Source organism: Lissotriton helveticus, chromosome 5_1, assembly GCF_964261635.1.
Source record: "Lissotriton helveticus chromosome 5_1, aLisHel1.1, whole genome shotgun sequence".
Taxonomy (NCBI): domain Eukaryota; kingdom Metazoa; phylum Chordata; class Amphibia; order Caudata; family Salamandridae; genus Lissotriton; species Lissotriton helveticus.
This window is the reverse complement of record NC_136065.1, coordinates 780,069,608-780,087,674: the sequence shown is the minus strand read 5'-3', so window position 1 is coordinate 780,087,674 and position 18,067 is coordinate 780,069,608. Positions and strand designations below refer to the sequence as shown.

Below are 18,067 nucleotides of genomic sequence, written 5' to 3'. Positions count from 1 at the left end.
AAAAGAAGCCATTGGTGATTAAGAGGGGACACGGAATGGGGGTCAACAGAAGCTGTTTTTTACTATAAGTCATAGATGTTTATTCAAAACAGTTATAGCTCTGCAATTGGAAACAAACTGCCACTCTTCCCAAGTCATGCTGTAGTCCATGAGACTCAGGAAGTGAAGTGAGAACATTCCCTTCTGTATATCACTTCTTGACAGATGCAAAATAGCTCAGTGGGTTGAGCCACTGCTGTAGAGAACTCTGGCCTACCTGCTCATCACAGGCCTGCCATTTGACATACTTTATTCACCTTTCTAGCTTTCTGAGGTGGATAAAAAGAGCACCACTGAGCAGATCTAATGTTAACTCCCATGATTTTTTGGCTTCAAAAGGCTCTTCACCTTGCTCTTTTAAGTCATATAAATAGTCTATGTTACTGATACCAGAGCTTGACTGACTTAGCTGATGTCCCCGAGCATCACTGTATAACTTGAAGGAGAAGCCGATTCCAAATATTCAGAAGTCCGTCTTCCCTTTTAACTGAGTCTAATGGTTCCCTCTATGTCTTCTGCTGACCCATCTCCAGTGCGCTCCTCTGCTCCCCAGTGAGATGCCCCCCTCATGTCACAGTCTCCATCGAAACGTCTTAAATGGCGGCTCAGTTTGGGATCTTTGTTGCGAGACAATTGGTCAATTGTAATTATCAGGAAACCGAATATAAAACACCAGGATGGCATAGTCTTGAATGGCAGCGGTGTAGCTATCCGGATGGTGCGGGCATTTATCACCTGGACCCATGTGTGTGTGGGGGCACTGCACCCCAAGTGTTCATGTCTTTTACTAATTAGAGGCACATTTCCCTTACTTGCATTAGGGCTCTTGGCACCCTTGCACAACAGCGACAGGTGCAGCGCCCGTGCGCTTATTTCATTTGTTCCCCATGATGGAGGATAATTTGCGTCATTTTTCCTGTCTAGGTCCGATGCAGTCACCGACACACTTTGTTTGTTGCTGTTTGTGTTTAGTGCTGAATGCCGGTGTCCGTCCCCTCGCGCGTGACCAGGACGGCGCGGCACAATAACGCCTCTGTGGAACATAATGCGGCCAATTACAACATTGTGTGCTGTGATTCAGTGGCAGCAGCTCAGAAAAGCACCATCTCCACTAAACCCCGAGGGAAGAACGACGAACAACAAAAGGCTTGGACCTTAAAGAGGTTGGTTGTCAGAAGACTGACAAGAAACAATAGTCCATTATTCCAAAAATCAGAGGCCCTATTAAAGGGCAAAATAAAGGAAGAAAATACAACAATTTCTCCTAACTCAATTTAATGGAACGGTGTCCAGAGTTTGTCCAGGAGGGCCAACATATGACAGATTTTCAGGGCAACTACCGACTACGTAAATTAGGTCCCTTTATAGTCATTGCATGGAAAAATATGGATATGTCAGAAATCTGGTCCAGATCTGGCTCTCCTAGATTTCTAATAAACATCCCAGACTAAGAGAATGTCTTCTTTACCCTAAGGAGGGTGATTGGTGGGCCTCATTTGTTAGACTAAAATCACCAGAATCAAGGCGTGCTTTAAGCGTCACTGTCTCTGCTGATGCTCGGCTGGACTTGCTCCAGCAATAGCAGCTGTAGAGACACAGTGGCCTCGTTTCACTTATAACCCAGCAGGCTGTGCCTGAGGCGAGCCCAGCGGTGCAGCTATCATTAGCACCGCCACTGCGGTAGGTTACAGTGGCACTGGAGTTTGCAAAGATGGCTGTCTTCTGGTATGGGGGTGGGCAGTGCTTACTTTGTGCTGGTGGCTGCATGTGGGGGGCAAAAAATCTCATTTGTGGGGACCAGGACTTATTTTTCATCATCAGACATGGACACAGCAAGAGACAGAAAGACAGAAAAGGGAGATGGAAGAAGGAAGAGAAGACAGGAAAATAGTGACAAGGGGAGAAAGTAGAGTTGAAAAATAACCTGCAAGAGTGCGCTAAAGAACAGGAAATGCACGGTGGCAGAAGAGTGAGGCCTGAGGTGGAATCAAGAATAGCTTGGGTATCAGTAACCCCAGCAGTTGACAGTGTTTGTGGCAGACTCCTACGGAAAACTTTAGATCCCTGCATTTATTGATTTATTTTCCCTGATGAGCATCAGTGGAATGTGGGGTGTTTTCTTGCTTGCAATGCTGCAGACCTTTGAGAAACACAGACCCCCACAATCCCTGATGTAGTGGGGGCTACACAGCCTGAAAGCTCTGAACACACCTGTGCTAGGTGCGTTGCAGCCTATGATGAACGCTTCCCTTAAAGTTCTCCAAGTTTGACTTGCCAATAATTTGGAGTCATTGGGGCCATATAAGTAACGGTGCTTTAGGGTTCTGCTCTCTGGTCTCATCCTCATTTGATTTTTGGTGCTGTGCTTAAAAGGAGAGCTTATAAATTGACAAAGCATAAAATAAATAGAATGAATGGAGATGAGGGTTGACGTCTCCGTCTGGCGCCCGGAGAGACAAGGGCTCATGTCTGCAAGAGGCCGGGGTTCAAGGGGCAGGCACCGCTCAGCCACAAGATATGCTGTGCACATATGCAGGGCGGCGGGGCTGGAGGAGGGCGACTGATCATAGACACTGCGGGATATTTGAGACTAGATGAAATACTATGTGCGGCCCTCACCACTAGCTGTGGTGCGGGATTTGATGCTTGTAAGGCCAATCCTGTGCTGTCTTGTTCCGACACCCTAGGATACTGCCTAGTGTTGTCTTAATATTGACCTGGCCCTGAGCACAATGCAGTTAGCATAAGTGTTGTGAGTTGCAGAGTCCGCCGTCTGTGCAGTGGACTTCTGTCCCAGGGTTCTCCTGCCCTATATGCAGACGTGGAATCAAGTCATAGAAAAAAAGTGGAAGGGGGAAGAAAAAGAGACAAAACCAGGGAATGGCTGTGATTGATAATCACTGCCAGCACAACTAAAGGGCACTAATAATCAATGAGTCTGAAATAAAACTGAGCATCTCTGCTTTGTAGCTTTTCGCTTTAGGAACAAGGTAGGGCATGCCAGGCCAGGAGTCATCTGTTGATACCTTGTCTGAAAAGGACAAATGTCAGACAGAAATCCCTCCAAGGCACGAGTTTGCAACTTAAGTCCAAATTAGATCCATGCTAGATTCCCACAATCACCATCGGCAATCTAAACAATTTCCATTTAGATTTATTGACTATACAATCGTCTTGTATGGATAGTCTGATAAAGTTACATGCACGAGTCCCTCTGGCGCCTACGGTGGACGACCCTATTCTAATAAAACAGGGCAGGTGTCTTTGTTAGAAGGACAGTGATGGTAAAGAGAACTAGAGCTCTGGGACGCCGCTCTCAGGAGTAAAGCAATGGCCAGCCCAGCTGCTAGCCCTTCTTTCCAGATGAGTCTATGGAGGTGGCGGTCTGCTCTTCCTTGCACACTGGACAGTCCGCTGCTTGCCACGCAGACACTGTGTAAATATGACTAGTTTTTAAGAAGTTAAGCAACAGTAGACAGTTTGTATGGTGCGTTATGTAAATGGTCCGAATTAATAAGGGATATTGCAAAACATGAGTCGCGGAGTAAATTTGTTGGTGGCTCCAGTCACTTTTTTTTAAGTAGGAATGTTCGGCTGTTCTCTTCAGTGCCCCCAAAATTTCTAGAAATGGGCCTGAGACATAACAGGGAAGACTGCAGGGACACCTTGTCACTGATGCAATGTGCAGTAATGGGGACAAATAGACTACATGACTCACTTGCTTTTGGTTGCAAGAGGTGGCGTTTCACGGATGCCTTCTTAATCCATAGATACATGAAGCTTGTGCAATTGACTGTCAACAGAATCGCTCACACAGCCATTGAATGGACTTATTGTGTTTCTACTTAAAAAAGTAAGTTGAACCCCTTTTCATTATGTAAAACCTCCAATTAATAGCAACAGCATTATATATATATATATATATAGCAGCTGTCCAGAAGCACCACAGCACTCTAAATAACAGAGATTACTTTTCCTCAACTCATTGGAACTCATTTTGATGACCTGAAATAGACGAAAGACTACATCAAACCAACAGCAGGTCTGGTAAGACAAAAAAACAAGCATTGGCATAGCCAATAGATCTCGCCTTTGGGACCTTATAAGTGTTTAGTTATCCAGTACAATATCCATGGTGCAACAACATCAAATGCTGCATGGCTAAACACTTATAAGGTCCCAAAGGCGAGACCTATTGGCTATGACAATGCTTGTTATCGTGGATGTGGTCTATCAGATCTAGCACCCTGAGGCTGTCTGTGTACACGAGGTGCTGTGCAAACAGCAGTCTGGCTCCACTGAGTGCATTTGTGCAGTGCTACTTCACGCCTTCAGCGCTGCAGTGGTGAGGCGAGCCAGGTGGCGCTCCAGAGAGTGCTAATTAGGTGCAATGTAGCACGAGGCGCAGCGCAGTCTTCGTGTTGGTATAATCAAGTGCTTGCACGAGCCCTCCCGTTCCCCCCTCCCCCATGTCTCTCGTCTCTTCTTATTATTTCTTCTCCCCTCCAGGAAACAGCTTGTTTGAAGGGGCGGTCTTTGATGTGTGTTTGTTTTAGGGAGGCAGAAGGACTCGTGCCCCCTTTGTCAGTGGGTGGGGCTTCGACAACTGCTCAACATGAAGGGGTTTGTTAGGGAGGTGTGAGGCTAGACCTGCTAGGGTTGTGGGGGAAACAGATGGGACATAGAGGTGCAGGAAGGTGGGAGATAGGCACAACACACTCAAGAGATCGGAGCAGCACAACACTCATGGCCAGCTCCATTCAGCGAGTAAGTGTAAGTGAAAATTGGGTCTGGGAAGATGGATTTAACAGGCATGCATCTAAGCGTTCTACATCCTGTTGCCAAAGTTGGATGGTAAAGTGAGCCGTTGGGGAGGAAAAGGGAGCTGTTTGTATTTTTTCCCGCTACAGAATGCAACACAATTAACGTTTATTGGCTTAACGCGCAGACATATAGGATTTAATGCATTTAAAAGTGTTGCTGGTGTACACGGTGCTGCTGTGAATGAAGGGGTCTTGCAGATTTTGATCGTTGTTTTTCTCCATCCTAAATAATACTCAGTACTGTTGTGCACTTGTTTCTTTAAGGTGCTCTCCTTTTGCGAACCTGGCGAGATAGCTTATTGGGTTTAAGTGCCTGCCACAGAAAACAGTATGTGTCCCTCATGGCAGACTAGTTAATTCCTAGCCCAATGCACATGTTATAATCTGACTTAGAAACAGTACTGTCCGGACAAAAACAGAAAATATGCAAGCAGTTTACTAGGAAAGCTTTACGCAACCATCTATTTATTTAGAATTTTAATAGAGTGCTGTGAGTCTCCTTTTTATATAGGTGTTCCCACTGATTAGGAATGAAGGACAAGCGCAAGCGCGCCTCGCGCTGAAAATTTAAAAAGAAAAAGGCGTACAGGCTGCATCGGGAGAGAGAGGTGGAAGGGTGCACCCGCGAGTGGTGCGCACGCAAGTGGCACGTGCACTGGGGAGAGCAGTCTGCTCTTTTTGAAGCACATACTTGTGCTTGTGGCGCGCCCCAGCGAGCTCCCGCAAGGTGTATGCCGCCACAAGCACGAGTATGTGCTTCGAAAAAGAGCTGAACGACGGCTAAAGGTCTCCTATGTAGCGCATGCGCCCTGCGTAGGCGAGACCTAAAAACTTAGCAAACCAATATTTTAACTGAACCCTGGAAAGAGTGCGGTAGAGTTGTCAAGTGTGTTAACAACAGCAGAAGAAAGAAGGCAGTTTTCCCAGTCACTACCATACAGCTTGGCATAATTAAGCGTGCCCTCAGTCATTGCACGGCTGATTTATTTCTGGATAACTGTGGTACAACAAAATAAAGTGGCTTCTTTAAAGGCATGTGTTGCATTAATAATATTGGGACCTATGTGGCCAGCACCTGCATCAAGCAAGTCATTGGCTGAGGGAGGACGCAAGCCATTCTTTTAATAGGAATTTCCCAACCTTCTGATCACCACAAGTTTTGAGGACGTGTGAAAGGCGCATTTGAAACATTTTTGTTTTGTACCACTTGCTAAGCCCGCCATCTTAATTATCAGGGACTTCCTTTCAAGATTGTACCCTGAGCAACAAGGAAACCAGCCCCCCCCCCCCTCGTCAAACTGCTTTAGAAGGGAACGGATAGGCAATGGTTGAAAGGCACTGCCATACTGGAATATGGTGTTCCTAAGATGGAGGCGTCCTGCAAGTGGACCCCCATGAGTCAAGGAAGACAGTCACCCACACACTCATCACCAGCAGACTGGACGATGGAAACACACTCTACGCCAGCATCAACAAGTCCCTACTCTGCAAACTCCAGACAATACAGAACACCGCCGCCAGACTCATCCTCGGCATCCTCCGACACATCAACCAACACCTACGAAGTCTCTACTGGCTCCCCACGGAGAAAAAGGTCACTTTCAAAATCCTCCCACACGCCTACAAATTACTACACAACAACGGACATATATACTTCAATGACAGAATCAACTTCCACGTACCCAAAAGAAACCTCCGATCTTCCAACCTCGCACCGGCCGAACCCCTGCGTATCCACAGAGCCAGAGCAGGTGGAAGATCCTTCTCTCACATTGTAGCCAAGACCTGGAATGAGCTATCGGCAGAAATTAGACGCACCCCCTCCCTGAACACCTTCAGGAAGACCCTCAAGACCTGGTTCTTCGGCTAAATCTGCGGATCCACCCCCCTCAACGCCTTGAGACCCTCACGGGTGATTTGCGCATGTACAATTCCCTGATTGTAAAGATCCGCACGTTTAGGGAGAATCAAGTAGATTGAATATGTGAATAAGCTAAAATAAAAGGCCATAGATTCCCTTTAAGACCTTAACCATTTTCTCCAACAAAAGGAGCTTTGTCTACATCTCTTCACCAGGTGCACTCCTGTCCTTACCTAAGTGGGCTCTCCTAGACATAAGACTGCACAACCCATAGGCAAGTTCAAACCAATTTATGTGTTCATTCATCTTATTTATTCCCATTCATTCAATCATTCACCAAACACAATAATGTTTGGGTGTGAATCGGAAACAGTGTAACAGCACCGTGCACAGTCAACACCTGCAAAGATTCCCCAATAAAAAAAGGTTAAAAAAAAGACCTATAAAGATTCGCTGGGTTAGAAACAGGAGCCTTTAAAAAGTTAAAATTGACACTAACTTCCCTGTGTTTCAAATTGAACTACTATTTGCTTTTTCGCTACGATTTTGATCTTGTCTGATAGTTTAGCAACATTTGTTATCTCATTTTTATGTCAGGATGTCGGGATTTGCTTTGGGGATTAATCTGGAGAGTGCATGTGTACCACAACCAAAGGTAAATTGAACAAAATCAGAGCGCTAGATGTTTAATGTTGGAAGAATTAACTGAATTTATTAATAAATGAAGAACTGGGAACAGAAATGATGCAAGTCGTAACACGTTGTTATGTTAGGTCCTACAGCAGTTGTGTCACACAAGGATTAGGGGCTGATTGAGGAGGTTTAGTAGAGAGGACACTGCCATGCAGTGGCGGCCAGCACAGATCTGGGGTGGTAGGGTGGGGGTTGAGGGGTTAAGGAGGTACAGTTGTAAAAAAAAGAAAAATTAACTTACCTCCTCGCCACTCACTTTGTCTCTCCGCCACCAAGCAGGAAGCAGACAGGCTTCCCTGAACCAATCAGAAGGCTGCAATACAGCGTTGTGATTGGCTCCCCCAAACCAATCACAACATTGCAATGCAGCAATGTGATTGTTCTGAGAGCCGTGGTTCAACGCTTAGATGGGGTCTCAGGGCCTAAAAATGTTCTCCAAGCAGGCTGTAATGCTGCCTGCATGGAGAACATGCTAAAGTCTGCATAATTGTTTGGCCGGCCTGAGAGGGTGGGTCAAAGCATCATGCACACTTCAGTGTGCCCTCCACACCTCCCCATGTCTGTCAGCAAAGCAGCCCCGCCCTCATGCTCCATCAGCAGGGAAGAATAAAATGGTAATAACATCACGTTATCATCATTTTATTTTTTCTTTCTTTTACTGCTACACAGCAGCAGTGAGGCAACGCTCTTCCGCCTTAGTGGAGACGCTGCCACTGCTGTCATAGACAAATCACATTACTGAATGAATACAAGATGGGGTAAATGTGCCATTCTCAGAATTGCTGGCCGTTGTGTGTCTGAACTGTCCATCTGTTACGGGAGGGGTACCATGCCTTTTCTATCCATGGTGTATGGTGGGTCCACAAGACATGCAAGGGGCAGGCAAAGAGGCTGAACTCCTCCAGCTCTTGGGAATTTGTAGCCCCCTGCGGGGGCACCCCCAATTGCGCGACTGACGTATACATATGATATACTTACAGCTGTCCCTACACCAATAACTTTGTTTGCAGGGGAACGCCACACCGCACAAGAGTGGAGGGACTGTAATCCATGTACGTCATATTAGGATTCCAGTGATGTAGTATGCTCCTTCTGCAAGTCCATTTTTTTAGCGCCACCCTCCTTGCTATTGGGTCTGGTGAGGGTGGCACTACCATTTGAGTCACTTGTATAACTAAGCAGACATATGCTTACTTAAGTTTCAGCTGCACTTCAGGCTCTCTCACTTCACTCTAGTCAATAAGTCTTAGAGGTGGACGAGCCACTGAAATCCCAAGCCAGACTCCAGCCAGGAGCCTAGTTTTGCTTCAGCTCAAGGTCTTCTTGGAATCTCAAACCCAAAACGAACCTAGCTTTCACAGAAGGAGATGTGGCCTACTGGCCACAGCTGTTGACCATATAAGATAGGGAACCAGGTTTGATTCACGGCCTTGGCTCAGCATCCTATAAATCCCAGACAATTTCCCTTTGTCAAAAAAGGTGTAACATAGTGTGTCTCTTGTGACCTGCTCCTATGTCCATGGTCAAGGTTCGTACCATGTGGAACTGCCAAAACTGTTATTGTGGATTCTGCCTGCCACTCTGGTTCCAATCTTATTCTCCAAGAGCTGAGAACAAAGCATTAATCTTTGATGTCAGAATGAGATATCCATATAGTGAGTGAATTGTATGAAACTGGAACATCTGAGATCAGTTGTGGCTTTCCTACTTGACCAAATTAATTAATCATAGACAAATATTTCATTTCACCAAGCCTTCATTTTTTGTTCATTGTCACTTATGAGAGCACCTTCAAATATTTGAGTACAGAATGCGCGCTATACAAAATCCTCTCTTGTGTTTAATAACCTAAAATGTTCCTTCATATATATTATGATTCTGGGCCACATGTAGGGTACACATAACAATTGACTTGCCTCTTAACTCAGTTATAGCATTATCAGGACTAGAGCAGGAATGTTTCTCAGTGCACGTTTAAAAACTCTTAATTTCAATAAATACTTCTCAATCCAGAGGTATAATCTGATACACTAGAGGGAAATGCTTCTGTGTGTTACAGAAATACTTTTTTAAGACACCTTATCATGATGTTTGATGCATGATTTATCTGACAAATAATTTCTTTTTTTAATTTCTTTTTTAAGTGTTTTTATTGTTATTTACAAGGTACATTATACAAAAGAAACATTGACGTATAACAGTCTTCGCAGTTGGTTATCTGGGACAGGAGTGACTGTCCTGACAGTCAGTCTTTGCTTGTCTGCCCCAAGAGGTCTGGTACACATAAAACATACACAGCATAGATTGTAGCAATTGGGTGCGTACTGAGTTGGAACATAAAACATTAAGGTAAATGGTGGTTATTTGGTGACAGAATGCCTGAGCTGATTTGGCTTGTTCAAGGCTTGGCTTGTGCTGTTTCTTAGAACTGGAGCCGACCCTTTGCTCGGCTCTGGTGCAGCTCTCCCTGTCAATTTGTCGTTTTGCCCATTTGTAACAACGCTGAGTGCCCTCTGTCTTGAATAATACAGATTAGTTAGAGTAATGGAATGTTGGTAGCTGCACTGAAGACAATGGAGTGAAAGAGGAGTGGGAGAGGGCCAATACTAGCTGGTATTGACTTTTTGCTACAGAATTTCATAACTGGTCTCTGTCTCTCCATTTTTAATTAAAAACAGTATATGCTCACTGGGTGGAATGTTCAAATAGCATCATAGCCTTTCTGCCTAGGTCAATAGTGATTGTTAAAGTCGGGTATATAATTTGGGTGCGAGGCCTATACAGATCACTACAGCCCTCAGCATCGAGGCGTAATGCAATATTGCACCACATTCAGCCTCCTCCTTAGCAGAGAACATCTAACAATATCTGACTTCTTTGTTAAGCATGTGCATGATAGCTCAAAGTGCTGGAATGGTGGCACACAGCATAAAGCACTGAAATGAATAAATAAATAATAGGTGTTTGTGCACTTTAGACATTACATCTTCTCTTTTTGTCTTCTAGGTAAGTTATCCATTGTGTATCCTGGTGGCTGTGTTGGTGTGGGGATGAGACCTGTGTCTCAGATTGTTCAATGGACTTGCAGACAGTGAAAACGTGCCCGATAGATAGACTGACGTCACCATGTGACTACTGACATGAAGGTAAGGCGAGGGTGGAAAGCAAGCATCCATCTCTGAAAAGAGTTGTCGCCAACTCAAAATGAAGCGCGTGCTCTTCATCCCAAATCCTCTCTTTTCTCTCTGTCCCCCACATGCCTTGTTGCTTGTCTCAGTAGAGGGAGAGTAGGAACATTTACACCTGCGCCCTGCCAGGTTGTGAGGTGTACAGGTTGGAACCTTCAAAAGAAGCCCCAAGTATGTTGCTTTTTCTCTGTGTAAGTCTTTTGTGGCAGCAAATCCGCCATTTTGAAAAACGTCCATTACGTTTCATGCACAGAATATTAGTACCCTAACTTGTACGGTGACTAGAATCCCAGTTGGAGTTGTCTACGCATCGGTCTGCATCACGGCATACAGTTTAGGAAGATTTTTGCACACAGATGTCTGCTTACAGAATCCTAACAGGACGGAAATTCTGAGTAATATGGTCACCTGGCTAGTTTCCTACCAGCTTGCCCAGTATTTTAATGTCTCGTCCGATACAAAAAATAGTAAAATACCCTAAAGTCGGTATTTTTCCCCTTATCAGTACAAACTTCAAGTGGGAAATTAAAGAAAGAACTGCATTACATATGTTCTAAATCTGCGTTAATGAATACTCACTGATAATTAAGTAAACAAAGACAGAAAAGTCATGTTAGAGTTGATTACAGATTATTTCTTAGAAAGTCCTATTTAATGTTATGACTAGGCCTTTGCTTAGGTGGTGTATTTTTCTCTTGGAAAGGTGCCAACCCTAACCGTTAGAGATACTGATGGGAGTTTTGCTGTTGTTTCAGAGCCTGGGGATCAAGGTTGGGATGTCCGTATTGCCACCATGTGTATTTAACCCAATGTTTCCGATCCCAGCACTTCCTTTAACAAACTAATATAAGATGAAGCTTGTTGTGGCCTTTTTGATAAAACTGAAGTGAATGAAGACTAGAACTCGCAGAAGGCATTACTTTATTAATTGAAACACAGAGCTGGTGGTATGGTTTACAGTCGCTTGGAGCCTCGGGTGCAGTGGTTAATTTGTAAAAAAGAAGTGCCGGAGCTCTTCTCAGGAGACAGTGGGTTGGAGGCTAGAGGGCTGCTTTCAGAGCAGAATGGGCTGTCATGACCAAGCATGCTTTTGTAGCTCTTTCTTATCAAGACGTCTTACTGTCTAGGGTGTTTTTGCACAGTTCTCTCGGGACTGATTTCGGTTCCAAGCCTGACCAAGGAGAGTTTTAGCTCTCTCTACCATTACCTACACTTAATGTTGTAATCGGAGGACACCGAATGCGATATCTGCATTCAGTCTACATCTCACTGTCCGAAAGATGTGTGTAAAGCTCTTGGTATGTGTTTTGAGCCCCAGTGGAAAACAATACTTTTATTTGGAATGACCTAATCGCTTCAAAAGTTCCTCGGACAATCGCTGGTACATGTAGACAATGAATTTAAAAATAAAGGCACGCAGTCGCCGTGGGAGCAAGAGAAATGGGGGCATTACAAAAGTGTATTTACTTATAGGCTATGAAACAATAATAAAAGGCATACTGGCTGGAAAACGTACAAAACTGGACTTGCACATATTGTGACACCAAACTTTAATACTGACAGAAAATAAACTGCTCGGTCCAAGCCGGGGGTAGCAACTACTACCTGTGCCTAGGCCTAGCTGACGTCACAAACACTCGTATTGGGATCTAAAAAGAGCTCTGGAAATGTATTCAGACCAGCTCCCCGGCGTACAGAGAGTGTGACGACTCAGCCGTCTACTGTATTGTTTTCGTCTGTCAGATTCCTTCTGACAGTGGTGAGTTTTTGGATACCGAGGCAGTAGCCGCATTAATCCACATTCATTTGGAATTTTGTAGTCGCTGTTTAGGTTGTCTTATTGATGTGTGACACTTTGTTACAGTTGAGGTTGTATCGGAAGCACCTGGGGGCTTATAGTGCAAGTCTTTTCCCCCACGGCTGTTTACAGATTGGGTAGTCGGTGATCTCTCCACCCCTGAAGGCGGGCTCTTGGCCCTGTGCCGCTATGGCCAGCCCAGCCTTGGTCACAAAAGGAAGTCCAACTCCCCCTCAGCCTAGTGGTTTCACTACAGCTTGAAGAGCTCTCAGTTTATATCTGCAGCCTACATGGTGCTGACACAGTTCTCCCTGTGTTTTTTTGTGTGTGTGTTTTTTTTGCGGCTTCTGCATCACAGGACTGAAAAAATAAGGCACACTCCATCAAAATCCGAGGACGTGCACGAGCTCGCGAAGCGGGATTCCTTGGCAGGACGGTATTTATTGTCATCATTACTGATGGAGCTAATAACTCCTCGAGCTGGGAGCCGCGTGTGTGGATTTCTTCTTCCCCAGGAGTGCGATCGTGCACAAATAAGAGCGTCAATCTGTCTCAGACCCTGAGGCGTGAGCGGCGCAATGTGCCAAGTAAGACCCTGCTGCCCCTCCCCGTGCCGCCTAGATCCCCTTCTAAAAAGAAATTAAACAAGCATGTGCAATGCAATACGTCTCACATTTGGGAGAGTTTAAGCTATTGGCATTGTAAATGACAATGCTTTTTATTTATCTGTTTGGATAATTAACACATACATTAAAGGCATTGTCATTTACAATGGCAATAGCTCAAACTTTTGTAAATGCGAGGCCCATTTCATTTCAAGGAAGCAGCCGCCATTGTCCCGGGCTGCTTGGAAAGGGAAAGCATGCATGGCATGCTGAATGTTGCAGGAAAGCATGTCGTGCCTGCAGTAGGAGAAACACATTAAATAAAGTAGTGCCTACAGACTACATAACATGTATCATGTAAAAACAGCAGTAAAAGGGCCAGTCCTCACGGGAGGTTACAAATGAAGACAAGGCGGTACTAAGGAGGGACTAACATGCCTATGAACGCATCAGAAGCCAGCATTTACAAAGGACAATGACACAAGCCAATGCAAAATATGGGCGGAGAGTGGGCGGAGCTTCAAGTCCATACTCGAATAAAGCATGCCTCGCAGAGCAGTGCATCCCTGCTCCACCTAAAAATGGAACCCCTTGCCTAGCAGAGGAGTGGCAGTTTTATTTAGACTTCGAATTACCACATTTTACTGGCTTGGCGTTATTTTACTCAGCAGTAGTAGATGGAAATTGTCATTCCAATGTATTAAGTACTATTGTTTGCCTCTTTTTACCTCCCATGCCATTTTACTTACCATGCCTTATAATGTATATTTTTTCTTGGATCAAGAACTGTACATTTTTCAGTGTTCACAAAGCACCTGTACATTTGCCTTACCCAATAGCGGTCATATTTCAAGTGACTAAGAAATATTGACACTTTAAAGATATTTTCCTGATGAAAATGTAATTTCCGTTTTACACTAATCAGCGGCACTGTATATACCCAAATGTGTAGTAGAGAAAAGATTGCACTGGGGAACTTTCTTAAATCAAATTGGCAGTGTGTTCTCTGCAGTAAAAATGGGCAAGGCAGGCAATGCATTGACTTGTGCCCTGGACATGAGTCGAATGGCATCGCTGGCTGTGCTTTGAGTGTCTTCCATAGTCATGGATTAAATCCAGTTTCTAGTGAGGCTTTTAGTGAGGTCCGAATCCTTGACGTAACTGAACTTAAACCATCAAATAACAGATTTTTGACACAGCAGCCCAATGATTGCCTTTGCTCTAAATTAACTACCATTCCTAAGTGTGCTTCAGTGATGTCTCAGGTCTTCTCTGGCTATGCTTTGGGTGATGGCTAAGGTCATGATCTAAGGGACATCCCTGGTTATGCACTGGACTGAAATCCTTAATCAAGAATTTCATGACATTTGAATGACATACCTAATTACATATTGAGTGACAGCACTCTACTTCCATTGAGTGTCATGTCTGGACGTGCATTGAGTCTCTTCCATGAACAAAAATTAAATCATATGTCTGATCATGTAATAAGTGTCATCTCTGGAATGCGACATGTGCCAGTTTTTCCACACTGTTGAATGATGTCCATGGACATATACTTGGTGACATTCATGAAGTGAGTGACCTCCATGGATTTGCCTTTACTAATATACATAGAGTTGCATTCTGTAACATGCATGGATTTAGATGGAGATAACCTCTGAACTATGCATTGAGTGACATAGCTGACTATGGACTGTGTAATTGATCCATCCATCCATGCCTTTAAAGATGTCCTTGGCCATACATTAATTGACATTGTGGCCATGCTTGTAGAGACATACCTCACATCAGTTGACTGTGAATTCAAGCCATGCATTATGTGATGTACTTGGCAATGCATTTTGCGGCATTCTTTTGTCATGCTTTGACTGATGCTTTTATGCATGCGTATTAGACACTGCGGTTCGAGAGTTGATCGATACTGAGTCGTTTATTACCATCGCTCCATGGCGACGCACCACACGAAAAGATGACTGAATGAGAAATCAGGTTACAGTGAAGTCAACAAGTAAACTTATCTGATATTTTCGATGAATATCTTTGCTGTGGATAAAATCTTGCTGAAACTGAGGCTCCTTACAATGGTTCCATTAGTTGCTCCTAGCAACAGTATAGAGGCGCTTCCTTGGTTTCTTTTGAATGATTGAATAAGCCTGTGAAAGCGGGTGAACTGCCTCACTACTGCATCATTCATAGATAGTGCTTGAGTGGGAGAACAACGGCCTTAAACACTTTTCCAGCTTCCCTCGTATGAATGCTGATTTACAATAATGTTGGTCACGAAATCGAACACGCAGCAAGTTAATGGTTTTTAGGAATCAAGCGGGATTCTGGATACTTATTACATAGAGCACAGGGGGCAATAAAGAGGTGGGCCATGGCATGATATTCAGCTGGGCCGACAATGAGGCAGAGTGATGAGAGAATGGGAGTAGAGCTGATTTGAACATTTTTACCACAGCTACATTTGGTTTCCCAGTCCAGCCCTATTCCTCACTGTCCTCATTGGCACATATAAGTCCAGTTACACTTTCGCAGGCAGACCAGGTGAGTCATCAGTGAAATACACACATACCACCAAACTGTTTCCTCTATAGGCCACACAGTGTTCACACACTTTCCCTTTCTCTTAATTCATACACTTTCATCTATAGCCTACGCTTCTCATTCCTCCCTACTATCGCTTCGCTACCAGAAAAAGAGCACTGGCAAAAAAAAAGAGTGCAACGCTGGTCTTCATGACCAGCATTGAATTACTGTTGACATAGGCTAAATGACAACCGCACACATTTTTGACTTAGGTACTTCAACAGTGTTATCCATTGGGAAATACCCATTAGCCCCTTACCAGGGGTATGAAGCACTATATAAATGCATCTGCAATACAATGTGCCGACGACAACAGAAGCAAGAATTATCAAAGCGAATATGTGTGACTTTGGCAAGCTAGTGTGCTGGTTTATTGCAAGCGTATGCCACAAAAAGATAAAAAGAAATATACCACCACCAAAACGTGGGCCACCATACACGTGCAATTTAAAAAACACATTCACTAGTGTGGCTGTTTTAACGGTTGTTTTTTAAACTAAGAAGCCTTTCACTTGCACAAGCATTTTTATCATCATTATTAATAATATTAATATTATTTCTGAAGGAGACAGAATGAACTCCCAATTTAACCAAGAGATCATACTACAGACAGTTACAAAGTTACAATTTCATGTAAACACTTTATTAGCTCAGTTATAGAAAGTAAATGTAAAACAAAGCTAACTGGGTACCCGAAATCAATAGGTGGTATTTAAAGTTAATATATATTGAAAGCCCACTTTAAACTAGCCTATTTTTAGGCAGAGGTGAACAATGAGCCCAGGTTTCCCGTAGTCACTCAAAGTGAAGGGAGCCAATGGGTAAAGTAAGATGACCCATTGCCCCATATTGTCTGCCACAGAGAGTGGAAGTGAATAAAAATGTACCAGACTAATGGATGAAGCTTGCAAACCAAAATCCACTCTGTGTATGTATCCTACACATGGCTTTTTTGGGGAAAACAAGAGTCTGACATAACAGCAATAGTCATCTCAAAGGCCGAACTTAAGCTAAGCAGTTTCAAAAGCCAGACCTAAAAATCTTATTGAATTTGGGAACCTGCTGTTTAAGAATCTAGCTCAAAAACTCTGCCCTGTGTTTTTGCTGTGTTTTTCATGATACCAAATCATCTCTGCATCATTGCACGTTTGTGGTTGTGGTCAAAACGATGGCTCATTGTGTGGGGAAGGCCGTGAAGGCCGTGAAAGCAAAATGTATAGTATTTCTTGCGTATTTCCTTGTGCACTGCTGCACAGAACATATTTGTCGTAGTGCAACAGCCATGGATACCGGAGTATCTCCTGACTCACGTTCCCTGCTCTGCCTCCAAGTTTAATGTTAATTAATTGTGTGGCAAGAGGTGCGTTTCGATAAATTGACACATACAGGGCACAAGTTGGGCATACACGGCGTCCACCCACTATTTTCTCAGGGTGGGCGCCGTACCCCCAGCCAAGAAATATGTTAAACTTGTCCTGGTGTCATTTTCAGACACAGGTACACATTCACCTGCTTCTGCACGTTGTCTGCATGGTCAGCGACTGGCTGCCGCCCCCCCCCCCAATCCGGCACCCAACACCCAGAAACATGAACATGAGGCCTGTTTATCTTTGGAAGGCGGGGGCTAGTCCCCCGGCCGTATTTATTAAGATATGAAATTAAAAAGGTTTTAATTGCATGGTCAACAATTTATACAAAAATCAGCAGGACATTAGATACAATCTCGTCAACAAGTTTGAGAGGCTAACCTTAACAAAACTCTAATACATGTTGTTTCCTAACCGAATCTAACATCCTCATCTTGATTTCTGTACATTTCTGGCCATATGGCAAGGTCGCTAACCGGTGTCAGGTCCTACAAGCTGCGCCTCACCTAGAGATGTGCGCATGCGCAGCCGTGCCCCGGTAATTGCCCGGTCTACGCCGTGAACTCCATTTACCCACTAAAGGAGGGCCCTTACTCTGTGCCATCCGGTGACGTCATGAGTATGCGCGCGCGGGGTGGCTACCAGCCTAAGGAAAGCGTGACTACTCCGACCCGCGCCCCTTTGAAGCATCAATTACCTTGCCCCTGGAGTTCTAGGAGTGGCCAATGGCCCCTCCCCCTGGGCGGGAACCTCCATAGGATGATGCCCGCCCCCTCAGACCTTAAAATTATGTGCTCACCGGTCGTGACCTTACCGCATGCCCCATACCTAATAAATACGACGACCTATGGGAAAAAATTCTAAAGGACAGCTACACTGGCTACTAATAACACGCATCACGTAAAGCTAAAAAGGGAAAAAAGGCCTAAACACAATTGGCATAAAACACATTTACGCACAGTTCGCTAAAAAGGGCAAAAATTCCTAAACAAAGTAACATCAGCGAAATATACAGTCCAGATAAAGTTCAATTACGCATGTAAGACATGTTAACAATACGCTAGCAAAATTACGCCTAACCAGACTAGTAAAGCAACAACA

At 44.3% G+C, this 18,067-nt stretch overlaps 1 protein-coding gene across 1 annotated transcript in view; it reads left to right on the top strand.

Annotated features, from left to right (window-relative positions):
- UNC5B (unc-5 netrin receptor B) overlaps window positions 1-18,067 on the top strand; it is a 388,353-nt gene that overhangs the window by 179,040 nt on the left and 191,246 nt on the right. The gene's annotated exons all lie outside the window — the stretch shown is intronic.